The sequence below is a fragment of the Artibeus jamaicensis genome, unplaced genomic scaffold, assembly GCF_021234435.1.
Source record: "Artibeus jamaicensis isolate MK-2021 breed Jamaican fruit bat unplaced genomic scaffold, CSHL_Jam_final contig_548, whole genome shotgun sequence".
Taxonomy (NCBI): domain Eukaryota; kingdom Metazoa; phylum Chordata; class Mammalia; order Chiroptera; family Phyllostomidae; genus Artibeus; species Artibeus jamaicensis.
Window position 1 is genome coordinate 5,322,496 of NW_026521883.1, and position 8,841 is coordinate 5,331,336.

Below are 8,841 nucleotides of genomic sequence, written 5' to 3' on the forward strand. Positions count from 1 at the left end.
AAGTGAAGTATCTCCATGCAGAATTTAAAGCAGAACTGTGTCTGAGAACTCAAGAAAGATGGTCTAATGTGGCATTTCTGCCAGTAGAACAAAACTTTGTAAAAATCCTTATTACAACAAGGTAATTAGTAATTTTGTTGGAATAAAGAGACAAATTTAATGAAATAAAAAATAGTGTATAACTTATGCGTTTATATTTTATTGCTCTTTCAAACGTTGCTAGTTTATCCACAGAGCATTCAGACATACCTAGTACCGATCAAGGGCTGTCATCTTTGACATTTTAACTAACTTTCAGCCATATAAAAACCAGTCTTCAGTCATATGAAAACATCATTTTTCTTTAAAACTTATTTTAATCCTTGCCCAATAACACATTTTTATTGACTTTAGAAGGAGAGAAGATGTGGGGGGGAAGGAGAGAGAGAGAGAGAAGGAAACATCAGTTTGTTGTCTCCTGCATGTGGCCTGATTAGGGATTGAACCTGCAACCCAGGCACTTACCCTGACTGGGGATTGAACCAGCAACCCTTTGGTGCATGGGACCACGCTCCAGAACCACTTTGAACCACTCAGACAGGGACAAAAACCACTATTTTTCAATTTTGTCATTATTAAGGTATTATTTGTCAAGGTAAGAGGAGAAAAAAATTTTTTAAGGGCTTCTGAGCCTGATTAATAACTTAAAAATATTTCAGCACAGGACTGAGGACCTCCAATTGCACCCTTCAGGCCCCTGAATGTCAGGAGCCACCCTGCAGACCTTGGTGGGCTGTGATGTGATTTATGCCGACGCCTCGCCGGCCTCCTTTCCACGGGCTGTGAGGCATAACGGGGAATCCTGGGTTTGAAACAAGGGGACCCACCTGACTCTCCTTATTTTCTTTTGTCATCCGTAAATCAAAGGTGATACTGCCTGCCCGTGGCGCTGTTCAGACCATGTGAAATAACACCCGAGGAAGCACTCCGTGGCGTGGAGAGAGAACTGTCCAGGCGGCAACTATTCTACCCGGAGCCCGAGACCCCTGGTGACGCCGCCTCCCCCTCGGCATCACCCTTTCCGCTTCATAGATGGAGTCACAATTTTCTTGTGGTTTAAGCAAAGAAAGTTATAAACTCTGAAGTCTTTTATCCAATGCATAGACAAACTTAGGTGGCTCGATTAGGTTGTCATCTACTAGAATTCATGAAAGAATCAAATGTTCTTGACAAGGTTTAGAATGCAATGCGGCCCCAGAAAATGGACTTGGTAGCCATAAAGGTTACAAGAGAAAACCTGCCATGACAGAAGCTATCATCAGTGAAATTTGTTATTGACAAAAGTTCCATCTATGAAGCAAAGTTCTGATATAAAGCTTAAATGAAAAAAAGAATTGGCCCCAATGAAAATAGTATCAGTCAACTCAAAATGAAACAGTGAAAAAATTGGAAATAGCTTAACTGAGCTTTATAGAAAATTGATCAGGGAATTAAATTGACTTAATGGAGTCCATTCCGGAAAACCCTTTCCCAAGGAAAATTCATCAAAGTCAACATACTTTCTAGTTACATGTTTGTGTTCAGAATGTCTCGAGCGGATTCTGTGTGGGATTTTCATTAAGAAACAAGGGGCAGGTGTCCGTGGCTGGAATTGCACCCGGGAAGCTGCAGAGGTGGCTGGGAGGGGGGATGGGCAATGCTTTCGGGGTGGGACCCCCTCTTTTTATAAAAATATAGTATTAAATGTAATGTGACTAAATTGGATAAAGATGAATATAATCCAGGCTAGATTCATTATTTTATATTCATTACTACATTTTTTGTTCTTCTGATTTTAAAAGAAATTAAAATGAAAACATTTTTGTGGGCCTGAGTCACTTTGAGTAATAAACAAGTCAGCCCAGTGGGAGTGCAGGTCAAAGGTAAGCAGGCGATCAGAAGCTAGCAGAGGGGTGGGGCGAGATGGAGGGAAAAGATGTGGCTTTATCTGCATCTCCTGAATGGAAGGGGCCAGAGTGATGGCTTTACCCAAGGCCTGGGGTTCCATTCACGTCTCTCTTCACAGTGAATGCTTCGTCTCTCAAGGAGCCCTGGGTGTCATCTGTCCTTACACCCCAAAGAACCCAACTACACACATAATTCTAATGCTCCCTCCCCAAACTCATGAAGCTTCTCTCAGTAAACTCACTTCATGGTTGTCATCGTTGCCTGAGCTGTCTGTGTAGAGAGCCAACGTTCAGGGGCGCCTTCCTGACTCAGCTGTGTACTATTTGGGCTGAGATGGGATCTTTCTCTTTTTTAGGCTCACCCCCTTGCCATTCCACCTACTGTGTACCAGATGCCGAGAGCATGGGATTAACCAAGTCATAGACCTGCCCTCAAAAATCTCCTTCAGGGTCGCTCACAGCAGGGTTTCTCAACCTCAGCACTATTGACATTCAGACCAGATGGTTCTTTTGGGGGTGGGGGGAGCAGTGCTGTGCATTGCAGAGTGTTTAGCAACATCCCTGTGCTGCCCTAGTAGATGCCAGCAGTACCTTCCCCCCAAACTTCTACCAGGGAAAATGTCTCCAGACATTACCAGATGTCCCCTAGGGGGCAAAATCTCCTTTGGTTAAGGACCACTGGTGTGGGGATGGGAGGTGACCACTGAGTCAGACAGAGCTCAGGAAGCACACTGTAGCTCTGGCTGTCAGGCTGCTTCATGGCTGAGGTGCTGTTGAACTTGGGTCTTAGAGATGAGCAGAGCCCTGGAGGAATTGGCAACAGCACAGAGGAAAACAGGTGAGAGAACTCTCACCAGGTAAGACTAAGGAGAGAGATTTAGGTGGTGGGCAGGTTTCATTATCAGTTGGAGGGTGAGGGTGGGTATAAACACCTGAAAAACCCTAAAACAATAAAAAGGTTACCCATGAGTTAAATTTAGTCTAAAGATGTATTTTGTTCGGTACATCTGGTAATAATTTAATTTTTGAAATTAAATTTGAAATTTTAAATGCTTAATTTTAGTCACAGTCCCCACCATTCCTTATCATACACTGACCCAGTTATTCATTTACAATATTTTAACCACTAGGTTTCTGAAGGCTTGCGAGTTTATATTTTTAAAATATAAAAAAATATAGTTATTTTCCAATTGGGTTTCATGGACCCTCTCCAGATCTTTGGATAAAATTCAGGGCAGTGGGAGGCTCCATGATTTTGGGGCAGGAATCATGAGGCCTGAAACGTACCTAAGATTTTCTGAGCATTTTTCTGGTGAGAGAGCCCCTAGCTATCAGAGTTCTCCCCCTTTCCTGAAAGACATCTTGCTTGGTAGGGAGAGGGCCTCCGCCGGTCCCCGGAGAAATTTCCCACAATCAGCAAAGGAGAGACCTAAGGCTGAGTTCTGCTCACCTTTTCCTCTCAGTCCGTTTTAATTCAGCTGGTAATTAAAAATATTAATGCACCGTGAGATCTGCTTAGAGCATAGGCAGGCTCTGTGGCTGTCACCAGAGGGCTGGGTGCATTGATTTAAAGCAGCCAGGCAAAGTGAGTGACTTTGTGAACCAGAGAGAAAGCCTTCAGTTAATGACTTCCTCCCTGCATTAGGAGGCCGCTTTGAAGGACACAGATCCTGGGAGGGAGACAAGCATACAGCTGGGAGGCTGCCACCTGCCAGGGACAGCAGTGGGCCAGGTGGTGTGGGCCATCCCAGGCCTCTCCCGCCCCGGCCCAGGGGTTCCTGGCTGTGTGGCCTCCCAGCAAACCACTTGTACAGAAGGACCTCTTACTCCATTTACACCCAGGTGTAGGTGTTGAAAACAGTTTCCTCTGCATTTTGACTGCGATCATAGTTCAGCCACAGAGCTGTGTCTGATTTCCCAGTGGCTTGCTGGGGTTGAGAGGTAAGGGTGGAGGATGACTTTGGAATGAGGTCTGGTAGGAAGTTTGGGGGAGGGGCGGGAGCCCTGTCCTCAGACCCAAATCCCTTTTCTTTATCTGAGACCTGGAATTGTTCTCTGAGACCCAAGCACAGTCCGGCATTGTTTCAGGGTGGTTCTACCAGAGCACAGACATTCCTTTCCATTAAAATGACGGCACTTGGGTAGGATTATCCTGACTTCTCCAGGTTTTCTGTAAATCTGGCCTCCTTGAAACTTTTGACAAGAGGACTTGCAGGGGCGGGTGGGGGGGGTGGCTCTGGATTCCCCAAGGGGACAGGCAGAGTGCTCACTGTGCTGGGGCACACTCATGCACATGTGCTCACACTCAGGTCTGTCCCTGACCCACCAGAAAACTCCATGCTGAGAACTCTGGGCACTGGCCTGTTTTGGCGGGATGGAGAAAATGAAAGTCTTGGGGAAGTCCCTGTCCAATCAAGGTTCAGCTACCACCCTGGGTGACGCCCTAGTCTGATGGCGTGGCCACAGCCCTCTATTCAGAGGAGGAGGAAGAAAACAGGGCCCAGAGAATGCGGAAACTAAGAGAAGGGTGCGCTAATACAACTAAGGCCAACAAGTGCCCTGCCAAGGCCTGCCTGCACCAAAGACGGAGAGGCAATCACATATTTCCCTCCCTCTTCCCACCCGATGTAATTCAAGCCTTATCTGTGTCCATTCATTGAGCTTTGGACATAACACCAGACACAGGCTACTTCTGCACCTTGGCTGCACATTATAATCAGATGCACGGTCCAGTCCATACCAAGACAGATGAGATTGGAAGCACCGGGAAGTGCTCCTGAAACTTCAATATGCACACTGGGTGCCTGGGTCCAGTGAAACAGGGGGGCTCTGATTCAGTAGCTTTGGGATGGAGCCTGAGAGTCTTCATTTCCAGGAAGCTCCTGGCTGATGCTCGTGCTGATGCTGCAGGGCAGAAAGAACACCATCAGAGTGCTGTGAGGAGGAAGCTAGCTCCCCGTCCCCTTCCTTCTCTGGAAGCTTTCAATAACCAATTAATGAAACACCCACCATTTATTGAGCTCATTCTATGGGTGGAGCTCTGTGCTAGGTACTAAGAACAAGGCAGAGAGAGACCTGTGCTATGCTCTTGCTCTCAAGGAGATTGCACCCTGTGGGGGAGGCAGGGCTGTGCACGGGGCAACCGACATGGGAACAAGTCCATTTCTGTTGGGGAGAAAGGCTAAGCAAACACAGAAAGCAAGGTACTGTGATAACGGGCACCCAGGAGGCTGCCTTAGCTGGGTGGCCTGAGAAGCCTCACCAAGGAACTGACCACGGAAGTTGATGACTGAATGAGGAGAAGCCATGAAAAGTCAGGAAGCAGAGTCCCAGGCAGAGGCAGAGCACTGTGAAGTCCCAAGGTGGAGCCTGGCTGTTCAGGAGGTCCTCAGTGTTGAGCCCAGTGAGTGACGGGGAGAGGCTAAGAAGGAGCACCAGGCCGGGGGAGGCAGGGCTGGCTCGCTGGGAGCTGCCAGCCTGCTGGTGAGGAGTTTGGATTCTGTTGTTGGGCAATGAAAAGCCACTGGAAAGTTTTAAGCACCTGATTTTTTATTCTAGAAGTGTCTCTGCTGGCTATGTGAACACAGGATTACACAGAGACAAGAGTGAAATCCCAATGGTGATTAACATACACACCCTAAATCCTCTTCCTCCTCAAACCTTCAAACACCCTGGGAAAAGGCTCTGCTCTCAGGCCCAGGAGGGGACCCAGGTCTTTAGAAGACCCCTGTTTGATCATCCAGACCCCCATCTCAGCCAGCGGCCCTTCTGCACTCGATCCCTTGTCACCCCTCACCCTGCACAGCCAGCCCACTTGCTCTGCCACGTATCCTCACTGCAGCCACATCTCACCACCTCACTTCCATCCTGCCTCTCACCGGAGCCCCTGCAACGCTCACCCCACTGCCACTCCCACCTCTGCAACCCCATGTCCACACAGCCAGAGGAGTCACTGAGGTGCGAAGAGTAAGTTACTGCACCTCCCACAGCTAGTGAACCGCCGGTCAGTCACCCTCCCCACGGCGGCATGAAAATGAAGACTGGGGAGCCACTCAGGGGCGGAGGCTCAGCTTAGGTTTTCCTTGGGAACAAAACTATCTTTCTTAAAGTTTGTGAAGCAATTGGCTTCTGAAGATAGGGTATTTTCTCCCCTAAAATGTGTTTTCATTAGATAAAAACCTATGTTTAAACATGGTGACTGAGCAACATGGAGGCAGACCTCCGGGTGGTTTTCTCTGTCACTTCCTTCTGCCCTGTCAGGAGGGCTCAGATATGATGAGACACAGCTGGATAACCAAAGAGAAACAAAAACCAAGAGAGGAGCGCCCCCTTTTTTATGCCAAGCTTAGGGCCAAAGGAGACAGGACAAGGCCCTGCTCAGGTCCGCTCCGGGCAGCGCCCTCCTGGGAGCTCCTTTCTACAGTCCAGCACGGGACGCGAGGGCAGCGCTTCAAGCCCAGAGACCCGGTTTCGGTTCGGCTCTGCCACAGGTGCGCTGGCTCTGGACCCACCCCCACGCCTCTGCTCCCCCATTCAAAGGAGACTCCGGCGCCTCTGGCCCCCTAAGACCATACTGAGGAAAAACTAAAATAATGAAAGGACTCTAGACTCCCATTCATTCAAACTCTAATCGGGAATTGGTAATATTTTAAACATATTTTGTTTTCATAGCCAAGAATAAAAACTGTGCCTCTAGAATCTGTTACTTCGAAGACTCATAGAGGGGCGGGGGCCATCCTACTCAACACTGTAGCCCCAGCAGAAGGCTGGGTAACTGTTTGTAGCCCCACCAGAGTGCCCGGTAACTGTTTGTTGTGAATCCGTCCAGATGTTTTCTGTGCATTTACATATGTGTGTGTGCGCATTTGCACATACACAAGCACACGTGACTCTGTAACATATGTAGTTTTTCGAGTCTGTTAGGGAGACGGTAAACAGCAGGAGGGGGTTGGAGAGGCCGCTGGAGGGGCTGTGATGCTGGGTCATCCCAAACTGAATGTAAACAGATGGTGCAGAGACGCTGAAGCAATGGGGCACGTACCAAGGAGACTTGGTTGCTGAAAAGCCTCCTGTCTCCAGGCTCTGCTCATCGTTTAGTGGAGCAAGCACCACTTTGTGCAGATCTGCTATAGAGAGTCCATGGGTGAAGCGGACTCATCTTCTTGTCTGGTGGGTGCAGGAGAGCGCTGGGTGGAGATCCATGCCCCTGGTGGAACACAGTCTGCGGGACCCCTGGGGTGGAGGCAGATGGTGGGTCGTGACTATTGAAAGGGGTCAATGTTTAGAACATGGCATCTGGGGGCAGACATACCTGGTTTCCAGACCTCGGCTTATCCAGAAACCGAAAGTTGTTTTAACATCTCCAAGCTTGTTTTTCATCTGTCAAGTTCACGTGACATTTTCGGAATTAGAAAGAATGCCCGTGGAGTCCTTTGGCAAGAGCTTCACCACAGGCCCTGGGCCACTTTAGCTGTCATGACACCACTGCTCAGCCTTTGCCTGTGGAAAGGAAAGGCTCCCCAGTGCCCACCAGAGAAGAGCCCTCCAGGCCGGGACTGGGGCAGGAAAGGGGTCTTCTCACCTCTTCTGTCTCAGTATGTAGGTGGTACACGATTGGTAGAAAGGTGTAAGTATTTAGTGAAAAGAATTGGGTGACCTGCAGCAAGTTACCTTAAGTCTTTCCTCTTCTCACTTGCCTCCAGAGCCGGGCTTCAGGTCGTGGTGAGACGTAAACGACTTTCCGTTTGGGGAACTCCTTCCATGGGGCTGGTTCCTTCTCCCTGTTCCCCAAGAACGAAGCCCCAGCACAGGACCATGGTTTGCTCTACCTAGACACTAAGAACTCTGAACATTTACTCGTGCTTGTAAGAAGTTGCCCAGATAAATGTTGCAGTGGGTATCTCCAGATGGAGCTGGTGCCTCTCTAGGTTACCTGCAGGAGTTGGAAGCTGCCCTGCTGTCCTGATTACCTTGCGTGTCAGTGATGGGATGGGAGAACGTGTTTGGGGCCTCCCACTCTATATTCAATTGAATTGCAGTTAATATCGCTGGTGTTAAAAAAGACAGAGTAACAGGCATTAAATTAAAATCATGCACTTTTGCCAAGACCCCCACCCCTACCTAGGGATTTACCTCTTTCTCTAGACCCAGAGATTAACCCTCTTTACTAGGTTTTCTAAGCTGAGAGGGTTCAGCCATTTCCATCTCAGTGATTTCACTGGGTGCTGATGAGAACAGCACAAAATCCCAGGAGGGCACTGGCTCTTCGGGGTGGCGCCTGGATGCAGTGAGCTTGGGGCTGCCGAGCAACACCAGCTCTAAACTGTTTATCATTAGCCCAGGGGCAGCTCTATTTCTCTCTGTCTCTCTCTATTTTGGAGAGACACACACTTCATTTATTTATTCAATAATAATTGTTTTAGACATGGAAATATATTCCCAATACACATACATAAGGGCTGCTCTACTTCCACTCCTCCCACAGCCTCTCCTTCCCTTTTTGTTGTTCACTCTGCTCCTGTTCCTCAATGGTTTGCTTTGTGGTCCTGTCATTTCAGAAGATCCTTCTACTCCTGGAAAAGGATGAGCAAAATTACAGCATTGCTGCTGCTTAGCATTCAGGAGACGCAGCACAAACACACAAGTTACCAATCATGCCTACCAGATGGTGAATGAATCTCATTTCATCAGAAAGTGAGCAGCAGCAAACATTCAATTTCATCACCAATACGATGTCTAAATTCATATCCATTTCCAATTTGACCTCCTTAATGAGTTGGCGAAATAAAAATCAATATTTTATCCCTATATTAATAGTTTGTAAGTTACAGTAAGGCAGACCTGAGATTTAAAAAATTGTCATTAAACAAATCTAACAACTTGCTATTTTGACATACTCTGTATCTCTATTTTTTTT